Below are 11,297 nucleotides of genomic sequence, written 5' to 3'. Positions count from 1 at the left end.
AACACTCAGGGAGTGAGATGATTTTCAGTATGATAAAAGAGAAGGAGGGCTACATGCCAGGAACAGACACTCCTCTGGGAAAACAGCAGATTTGAAAACCTGGGAAAGCTATATTTAAGTGCAAACTGATAGGGCTCAGAGCCTGGGTGAACAAGAGACAACATCCACGAGTCACAAGAGAAAACAGACAACCTCCCATAAATAGTTCCACTTTTAGTTGAGTCTGACTGGTTCGTTAGAGCCCTCGGGCTGCTCTCCGGCTCTGCATAAGGCGGGACATGCCTGAAGCTCTGCACGATTCCCAGACTTTGAGCCAATAGGCTTCATACACGGGTGGCCTTCAGACCCCCTGACGTGTGGCCGTGCAACCCTAAATCATAGGCGATGTCGCCAGTATCACCTTCCCACACTCTGCTCCTTTCTTCCATGAAGCAACTAAAACCCAGAAACTGTTGAGTAAGGCTGGGAGCTCAACAGTGCTTTCTGCTCATGACCGGACCCCACCTGCCCTCCCCCATGAGCTCTCTGAGCTCTCTGGGGCCGACTATGAAACTGCTGGACTGTCAGAAGTGCCTTTAAACTCCACTGCCATCTGCTTCTTGCACCTGAGGAGGTCCACCAGCCACCAGCCAGCAGCTGGGTGGCCTCCGGGCCGAAAAAAAAAAAGGCAGATCAGCATGACAAAAATGAACGCAAGCCATGCCAATGAAAGCACCATTTAAACGGGTGAATTCTCCCGCTGACTTTGGCGAGAGCAGGATCATACAAAAAAACAAGGACCTGATATAAAGCACCCTAGGGTTTTAATCACACCTCTCCCCAGCCATGGTAGCTGAACCACGGTGTTTGTTTCCTGATGCAAATCCCTGATAGAAATACACTTCTGCCACCTAACAGAGAGACAGGGGCATGATTCAGTAATCGAACCCTACAGAGGTGTAACTCCTAAAGCATCCAGACACACGAGCCAGCCTGCCCGCCCCTGCTCAGCTCTGCCCCCCTTCTTATGTAGGAGTTGGTTGTAGCTGTGGAGAAGGGAGCATTGCTGACGGTAAGCCACTTCATCCCTTTCGAGAGTCATCTCTGCATCTGTAGACTAAATCTGGGGTTTAGTACAAGTTATCAGAACGGATATATCTATCCTTTGACAGGCAACGAAAGCAATGGGGAGGGGAAGGACTCCCTCCCAGAAGTGGTGCAGGATATATTTTTTTGCCCACTTTCCCACCCGTGGCCAGGCCGTGCCAATCTCCACTTACCCCAGGAGGGCAGTGGTGGTCCCTGCCCTTGCCAGGGGCCGAGCATCCCTTGCCCAGCCTGCTCCCGGGCAGGCTGGGCTCTGCTGCACCAGGGGGGTTCAATTAGGAGTTCAATGAGCAGTTGGTATTTCAGGGCTCCTAACCCCTGCATAGCATGACGCCGCCTTGCCACAAACAGCCTGTTTTCCCCCCAACCACTGCTTTTTTTCACTTTTTTCCCCCCCTCCACTGCACTCAAGGAACTAAACTCCCTGCTGCAGTTCCTAAGCGTATGCAGCATGGTACAAAAAGAGGGGGTGGAAAGTGCTGCGATGCCACTTTGAAGAACCCAGTCCATGATCGGTGGTTTGCACAGGTACCCCCCAGCCACTGTAGCCCAGTGGGGCCACCGCAAGCCCTACAGCCCCAAGAAGGGGTCCCGGCTGCTCCACACCAGGCTCTGGCAGGAGTGCTGTTTCGCTGCCCCTGCACAGCCATCATCCCCCAAAAAAATCCTTCCCCCACAGCAACACAGCGCTGTCACAGCCAGCCTGGAGTGGGAAGCTGGGTGCAGACCTGCATCTTGTCCCAGCTCATTTTGATTTGCAATACCACTTATAAAAAGGACACTGCCACTTAGCAAAACACATGAGAAGGAACCAACGTGGAATACTATTTCAGTCCCAAAGGAGTTTAGCATAAAGAAAATAAGTTGTCAAATTAAATCCACAGTTCATCTGAGTAACTGAGGAATACAAGTTTCTGTTATGGCTAGACCCACAGTCAGTCATCTCGCTAAATCATGTCTGTTTAGGCAGTATGATTATGCTTGATGAGAAGCATTCCTTTTAGAAAGTTTTTCTGTTACTGGTAAAATTCATCTTTGGATGGTTCTCTGTCAAATCCATTTAATAATATTTGTCTTGGAAATAAACAAGGTATTCCCCGAATATTTGTACTAGAATTTGTTATCCTTGAATATTTTTTCAAATAAAGGCTCAAATATAAAATGCAGCAGCCACCTGAAACACACATATTTTTGTAAAACACAGAAAAAAGGATCCAAGTGTTTTTCCAGCAGAAATCATCCAGTTCAACCTTGTTAGTGAAAATTTGGCCTTTATTTTCCAAACAGTCAAGAGTTAAAAGTCGTATGTAATTTATCCCTTACATTGTTATGGCCAGGCTAGTTTTTGCAGCTCTAATATTCCCCAAAGAATAATGTGCGATTTAAATAATTTGGTGGCATGGAAGGGCTTTCCGAACAGTTTACAACCTGTGTCTCTTCGTCTGCAGAGGCTAACTGCTCATGCGTAACTTCATTTTAGCCGTATAGACTTACGTCCCTTCCCATCACGTAATGTTAAGATGCCTCTCACAACATTCCTGTGAGATAGGAAAAATATTGCAGTCCTGCCCTTCTACTAGAAGCCTTGCAGTACCTGTACTCTTTGCAGGTACTTAACAGAATTTTTGCCTGAACTGCTTGTATTTTCATTTTGTGCTGGTTTGAAGATGAAAAGGGAGGTGACTCTGAGGCACTGCAATTTTAAGCGTACAACTATTGTGCAGATGCTACAACTTTAATTTTAGAAACAGGCTTCTGTGCCTGTCCAAAACTTCAGTGACTAACAATCTGCTTACATGGTGCCAGCAACAGGATCAGCATCCATGAATTTATGTCCATAAACACTGGCTGCAGCAGCAGAGCTAATTGGGTATATCCTCAGAAGTGCATCCCATACGGATACCTTGCTAAAGGAAGTCAGCCACCTTGTTAAGAATTAATTAAGTTATATTGTTTTACATGGATTTGCACAAAGATGAAACACAAGAGTTCAAACTGCTTTCTCTGAATCTTTTTTTTTTTACCTGAACATATGAGCTAAAAAATAAGATGAAAAAATAAGTCTTTTTTTATAACTAAATGTTTACAATTGCCAAAGTAATGACCTACAGACCAAGCGCAAGTCACTAAATGTTAATACAAAGGTGGTCAGGGATGGCGATTCAGCAAGATGGTACCTGACGTACTGGTTAACAGATAAATAGCGGTTGGCAACCTCTTGGTCAGTTCCTACATCTCCCTCCAGAGATACCATCTCTGAGGTTTTGCCTGCGAAGGAAGTGGAACTGTTTTAATTATGCCAGAATAGATTTACTACCTGGGAAGCAGTCATGCCAAGATTGTTAATGACAAACAGTACAAAAAAGGAAACAATGTACAATGCAAAGTATACACATCCCAGTTTAACAGTTAAGATTACCTTGATATAATAATTTTTGTTAAAAATAATAAAACAACACTGAGAGATAAGTTAACATGACAATCCAGGCCCAATTCCTGGCTATGGAGACAATTCTGTTACGGACTTCCAGGTGAATACAGGCAGTCTCTAACTCTGGCTCTAAAGGACACATAGAGGCTCCTTTTGGGGGCTGCGGGTACCACCACGCACCGTAAGATCTCCTGACACATTCTCTGCAGAGCCCAACCTAAAACAGGAACACTCCGTAGCTCTACTTAAACCCCTCTTTGAGACAACTTACCAAGAAAAGCAACAGAAAAACACATAGGAAAAGAATCTCTGACCAGAACAACTTTTGGTTTTAGAGCATTTTAATGATAGTTCGGAGATGCCCAATCCCACCCATTCTCATCTCATCGTTCGTAACACTCTCAAGTTCGTTAATATTTCAGCTGGATACAATCACCCTGTCTTCTGTGTCATACAGGTCCTTTTTCTTGTGTTGATGGCCAAGCTCTCCCCCTAACAATTTCCTACAGAGCAGAAACCTTATCTCATCCATGCTGTCTCTCTGCACTCTCTGTTGGGAGTCATTAACTGCTTTCTCCTCTTAAAGAAAGTAGACTTGTGTTTATACCATACAATTCTTGTCTTACCCAATAATTCTTTTTCGTAGAAAAGTATTTTGTTCAGAGGGTCGGGGCAGGCAGAAACATCACAAAAACTGGATCTAGTTGCTTTCAGTATTTCTTCTTTACTGATGTGTCAAAATAACTTTTGGGGCAGGTCAGCTGAATGAATGCAGTTCAACAGGTTGGGCATGTCTCAGTCTGTTTTCAGTCACAGAACGCTATAGGATTTGTTAACTGGCATAGATACAACCTGCAGTGTCATAGTGCTATAAAGATACAGATTAGCTACGTAAAAACTAAAACTACATTTAGCCAAGAAATAAGCTATTCTCACAGCAAAGCAAAGCATCCTGCAAAACAATAAAAAACAATCTAAAACATGATGATAAAAAGATAGAAGTCATAGTAATTAAAATTATTTCTGTTCTGAATATAGTAACAAAAGGATTTGGAAAGCATTACATAAATGGGATTTCTGAACTATGTTGACTCTTTCCAATTCCTCATTCAGAGGCAGCCTCTGTATCTAGGATAAGGAATAATTAGCGACAGCCAGTAATCAAAGATTGTTCAGGAAGTTACTAACACCTATGCAAACACAGAAATCAGAATTTTTACCTGTAGTTATTGGGTTGCCAGACAATAGCACTGGATGAAGGTGAGCACTATCAGTTGCATTACCTCCCCTCAACTCAATAGACAAATGTCATTCGTGAACTCTGTATCTCCTACATCATTTTAAAGGAAACCTTGGATCAAATTACAGTAATCTAACCTGCAGATCATGAACTTTAATTGTGATACCAGAATGGTCTTCCAACGAGTGATGCTCTAACAGGACTCTGACTTCCAAGAAACTAAGACCAGACACAGGTGCTCATTTCTTACAGGAAACTAACTGTACATATTTATAAACAAAATATTGCACTCCCTTGGTTTTTATTTGCATAAAAAAAAAGTTTAAAAAAATCACTTTCAGTATCTAAAATGAAGCATCTGCTTAGATCCTTGAAGGTTTTTTTTTCTTCTCTCAATAGAGCTCTCAGTAAAACATATATGGCAGCAAATACATGTATCCAGTGGGTGTCCCCGTACGGGTTGTGGCATTTGTAGTTCCTTCATTTTATCTTGGGATGTTTAGGAACAAAAATCTAAGCACAGAGAAAACATAAAATCATTTAAGATTTACAAGCAGATCTGTAAGTCTGAGATAAGCTTAAATACAATAAAATGCCTTAAACACAAGAAAACACTTCTTTTAAAGACGTTAGAAAAAACTTTTTTTCACTGTGAGGGTAGTAAACACTGGCATGAGTTGCCCAGAGAGGTGGTGGAGTCTTCATCCTTGGAGATAGTCAAAGCCCAACTGCTCAAGCTGACCCTCCTCTGAGCTGGTGGGTGGACTAGACCATTTCCAGAGGGGCCTTCCAGCCTCTGCCATTCTGTGATGAATAAAATCACTTAGTGGATCCGTATTGTCTAAGTTAGGGAGCCCAAAACATGTGAGAAATTGCCTCCAATTCCTCATTTCTTCACAGAAAAAATTCTTATAGTGAGATAATCTCAGAGATTAATTTTAGATCCAAGTAACATGAGATTAATTGGTTTGTTGTTACATACTACTTGACAATCAAGGACTGAGGGATGCAAGAGGGAAGCAGTGGGAACGTGCAGTACAGCCAGGGCAGGGGAAAGACAGCGTCTCTGCCTCTTTCAGCAGCAGCTAACTGCTAGACCAGCTGGATCTGTTTCTTGGTATGCACATAAAAAGCAAAAGGTGGGAGTGTGACAGAAAATAGCAACGGAGCTATAAGACAGGACAAGTGAAACTAAAATACACGTGCACATCAATCATTAAACATGGATTAGCTGCAAAACAGAACTCATTATTGCAGTCCATACTTCCCAACAGTGATTCCACTTTCACATGAAAAAGTCTGCAACACAGGATGAAATAGCAGGTGTCACAAATCCACCGAGTCACATGGTCAGGGAGTGATCTCTTGCCAAGAATTGCATGAACCACTTCCGCAAACACTTAAAAATGAGGCAGATAAGGTCTGAAGGAAAGATCCTGTAGCACTTCCAACCCAGAAAGAATGTCACAGTTGGGCAGATGGTGAAGGAGAAGCAGCAATCAAGGAAAAATAAGGAATCTGGAAACGCATTCTTCTCATAAAATCCGTAGGTAAAGAAAGGCAGTTTTGTAATTGCACATTTAAAAAAAAATATCTCCAGAAGAGCGTATGCATTTTTTATGGTCTTCAGACAAAAACTCCTCCCTGGAAGGAAGAAAAAAAAAATCAGTTCATTCAGATAAGTTTAACACAACAAAAAAAATCCCAGAAAAAAAGCATGTTAGTGTGCTTTAAGCCCACGTCCTAAGATTAGCTGCAATGTTCTGCATTATGCTGCCTTCATTTAAGGGGATTCAGTGCACTCATTTAGGAGGTGCTCTGGTGAACCTTGCCACTGTAGCGTAAATTGTGACTTATCTGCTCTGTCCTCCTCTTCCAGAGGCTGCCGCCATCGTAGCAAGGCCAGCACGAGGGAAAGTGGTCCCAAACTGGAGGTGACCTAGTGGACAGTCTTTTAACACTTTCAGAAATATCCATCAGTAATAACACTGTGCTGATGTAAAGCGTTACCATCTGCATATATTCCTCCTGATAAGAAGAACTGGCAAAGAGAACACGTGCCCACAGACCTTCACTCCAGTGCAAAGGTCCTGCCCTTTGCTCTGCCAATGAAGGTGGCTTTGAGCTCAAATGCCAGACACTAACTGGAGCAGCTGAAGGGTGGGCACCTGGTCTCTTCTAATGGCTCTCTTCGGCCATCCGAACTCTGGGAGAGCAACACTCAGGGTAACGCTGGGGGCAAGACTTGCAGGGCTCATCTGTCAGTCATAAGAGTAAACCTACCTCCATCAGCACTTTAAGTAAATTGCAGGGCTTTGCACTGCAGTAAGCAACACGCAGACCCTTGTTCCTTTCTATCAACGCCACGGTCAGGGTGGCCAACTGTACTGTCACAGTGCACTGTACCACCACAGTGCGATTCCCTGGAGCTTGCTGCTTGGATTGAACTAACCTAGCAGAAAATCTCTTCTTTTTCCTCATCAAACCCAAGAAAAATAGTTAGGCAATAAAATGTTGCAAGGATCTGTTTGGGAGTGTGTGTTGTAATGCCCTGGAGAAGATGTCAGAATTAGCTAACGCTGCTAATGACACTTGGTTGCTGTGGCTATCAAGTCCAACAGAAATGATTGTAAGAAACTGCAGGTAAAATTTGATGCAGTCAGCAGACAAACAGCCCAGCAGCTGTTGAAAATGAACCTGTATAAAGACACAGGTATAAACACTGACACAACTGTCGATATTATATAGTGGTAATCTCTGAACAAGCGCCCTGAGAATAATAAGAGGGTTAGACTTGATTTTCTGGATTCTTTTATTATTTTTTTTTTTACTGCCACGTGGGCCCCAAAATGGGAACAATTCAAGAATTAACAAGTACTTTACATGCAGTTACTCCCACTAATGTAAGAGGCTGATTCTTACTACAGACTAATATAAAGTCTTTAAGGTGAGAATCAGGATTATTGATCATCCTACATACAGCATTATATAATAGACAAAGAATTTCACAGTCTTTTTACACCTTTTTCCTCAATGTGAGATACTGGTCATTGGAAAGGATGGGAAAATGGTTTAACTGAAGTATCAAATTATATGCTTCCATCACACACTAAAATGTAACTGAAAAAAAGCCGCTGAAAGTTTTTGAAAAGGATTAAACTATACTGAAATATCACCTCAATAATATTTCAGCAATAGGTCGCCTTCTCACTGATTTATGTTTATGCCTTCTGTTTATGAAGCGAGACATAATTTTCAGATAAACTATGGCTTGCTGCTTCCCTATAAGACTCCCACCTTGTTCAGCACATATCATGAGGTGCTTGCTGGCTAACCAGTTCTTCAAAACTTTGCAAGGCCTTCACAGCTCAAAGTGTGGCTCCGCACCTTATTTATTTCATGTTATTTTCTGAGTTCATTGATATTCTACTCATGGGCTTGTCTAACATGACCAGATTATGTAAGTGTCTACCCAAATTCTTCACAAATGAGAATGAATTTATTTCATAGCAGCCCATTTTGCAGACGGTTTATTTCTACTACTTCTATTTTATGCCATGGGAAATGGAGGTATGGAAAGATTAATGTCAAATATCTCCAGTAACTGTGACATATAATAGGAAATTTTTCAGAGACTGCTTAAAATACAGGTGACACACTGATTTCACCTGTGTTTCCAAAAGTTCTGCATTTCTGCGAATCAGACTGAGATTCTCAAGATGGATACCACAAAACAAGGAACACGAAAACGAGTGATTGCTTTTGAAAAATCTATTTTAATCAACTGGCTCCTCGTCAGACAGGAAATGCAGTGGCAAAAGAAACACCCCTGGTTCATCAGGGTAGCATTCAACTGTCTGCATACGAAGCTCTTTTTATTCTAGCATTAGTCACTATACTTTTTCCAATTTCTTCAACAAATGAGGCAAGGATCCTACAGATAATGACCTTTCTGGAAAAACAACTCATCCACAGAATGGAGTCCAATCGAAAGCAATATTGTTTGAACTAAAGGCCAGAATATAATGAGCGCACGCAAGAATATCAAACTGCAAAGGCAACCACCAATAATTCATGAGGGTTTAACATGGAAGCTATTAAACATCAAAGAGAAATACCTGCTTGATAAAACAAACATGTCAAATCAAAATCATGGTCACCTTCCGAGCTAAACCACATTACACCACCCTGCCACTTCACCTGAACAGAAACCAATAGCCCCAGCATATTATCCTTTTCTTTATGGAGAAGTGTAGGAAACAGTTGAGACATACTTATTGTCAGTAGATTCTATGGATATTTCTTCAGAGCAGGAAAGGTTCTTCTGTTCCGTTGCAGATCTACCCGTGTTCTAACAAACTATTGTAAGAAGTAGGGAACACAATTTCACCAAACGACCGAGGGAAGTTCTCTGCAAAAGAAATCTGTTCAGGAAAGGACCACGCCTGCAACAGAAGCCTTTCTAACCAAGAACTGCTATTTTCTATGTTGCTTTATCATAAAAACTACTTTTTTTTGTCAATTATTACTGTTCTTGTAAAAAGCGTATTTTTACTTTTCTTTTTGCTTTCTCACAATGCTGAATAGTTGCCACTAATTGATTCTGTAACCAACATAGCTGGGACCAACTTTTCATCAGGATCAGCACTGCATCCACAAAAATCTACATGAGCATTTATTTTATGTACAAACACGTTCTTAAATAAGCACATAAGCAGAATTACCCAATTTGTATGCAAAGATGTGGGTTTCCAAGGGCAGCAATTTTCCATTACAAGATTACAGGTAAAATGTACATTCAAACATGCTCCCATATTTACTAATTTGTACATTAATGAGTAATAGTAACGAACATTTACTTAATAAAACATTTGAACCTGGCAGTACTGCTTTTTAATGAACAGTTCTAAAAAGTTTTGCATTTACAATTTAACTGTGGGAACAGTCAAAAAAGACAATATATGTGCTTACATTTCCTAGAAATTCACCACCAGACCACACTTCTCTCCATAACTCCCTCTTGACTATCATATTTCTGTGTTTATACCAGGTCCGCATTTGTGATACCAGATCATATTATGTAGCACGTAATAAAATATCCTGTCTGAAATATTTCACCTTCTATTTCATATTGCATTGAAGGTACGAGTTATGTCTCGAGTTTATCCTTTATTTGGTCTCTGTATCATCACAGGATATATCTGAACTGAAAGTTTAGAATACTTTTTTAGCTCTAATGTCGCTAAAATGACTACATTTACCTGCATTAGAATTAGACCAGGATGCTCTGTCAGACACTAGTATTTTAAAATGTGTCAGTCTGCACTTGATTTGTACTTCCTGCACTTTCAATATGCTGTAACATAATGATACTACCTTGTGAAAAAAAAAGACCAACCCGAACAACAAAACCATGCTATAGCAAATTAAACATTGGAATATGTACAACAGCTACATCTGTCCTGCTAAATAAAACGAAGCCCTGAGGTTAGTCTGAAAATCCTGCTCACTCATTCCGCTTAACTTTTAGCTGAACCCCTGGCACAATTTAGGGTACAGCCAGCACTAGGGACCATTCCACCAGAAGCAGGGTTTGCCTTCCCTCCACCCTCTGGGGGTCAGCCAGGGACACCTCAGCAGGTTCAACACCCGCAGACATCCTTTACACCCTCATCCCAAACCCTAGGGCGCATGGTACTTACCCTCATTTTCACATTTGTCATGGTTTAACCCCAGCTGGCAGCTAGAACCACACAGCTGCTTGCTCACTGCCCCTGGTTTGCATGGGGGAGAGAATCAGAAGAGTAAAAGTGAGAAAACACTCGTGGGTTGAGACAAAGACAGTTCAATAGGTAGAGTTAAAGCCACGCACGCAAGCAAAGCAAAACAAGGAATTCATTCACTGCTTCCCATGGGCAGGCAGGTGTTCAGCCATCTCCAGATAGAAAGCAGGGCTCCATCACAGGTAACGGTTACTTGGGAAGACAAATGCCATCACTCTGAATATCCCCCCGTCCCTTCTTTTTCCCCCAGCTTTATGTGCTGGGCATGACATCATATGGCACGGCGTAACATGGAATATCCCTTTGGTCAGTTGAGGTCAGCTGTCCCGGCTGTGTCCCCTCCCAGCTCCTTGTGCCCTCCTGCTCGCTGGAGGAGCAGAAAAGGCCTCGAGAGCTCAGCAACAACCAAAACCACCTGTGTGCTACCAACAGGATTTCTCATCCCAAATCCAAAACATAGCACTACACCACCCGCTAAGAAAAAAGTTAACTCACCCCGAACCGAAACCACAACAACACTGTAAAAGCACTGTGACAGGCTGTCATAGGGACTTCAAAATATTCAAAGCGCTTGGCAGTGGGGGGAGGGGGAGTTACACAAACCCCACCTAAATTACCCTTTAGAGCGACACAGTCACCACCTGGAGCCGACGCCGCCGGAGGGGTAACCCCCACCCGGCCTGCCACAGGGCCCCTGCCCCGCGGCCCGACCGCCTCCTACCGAGGTGGAGGGCCGGCCCCCGGCGGAGGACTCGCC

The sequence above is a fragment of the Charadrius vociferus genome, unplaced genomic scaffold, assembly GCF_000708025.1.
Source record: "Charadrius vociferus isolate BGI_N301 unplaced genomic scaffold, ASM70802v2 scaffold142, whole genome shotgun sequence".
Taxonomy (NCBI): Eukaryota; Metazoa; Chordata; class Aves; order Charadriiformes; family Charadriidae; genus Charadrius; species Charadrius vociferus.
This window is presented reverse-complemented; position numbering follows the sequence as displayed.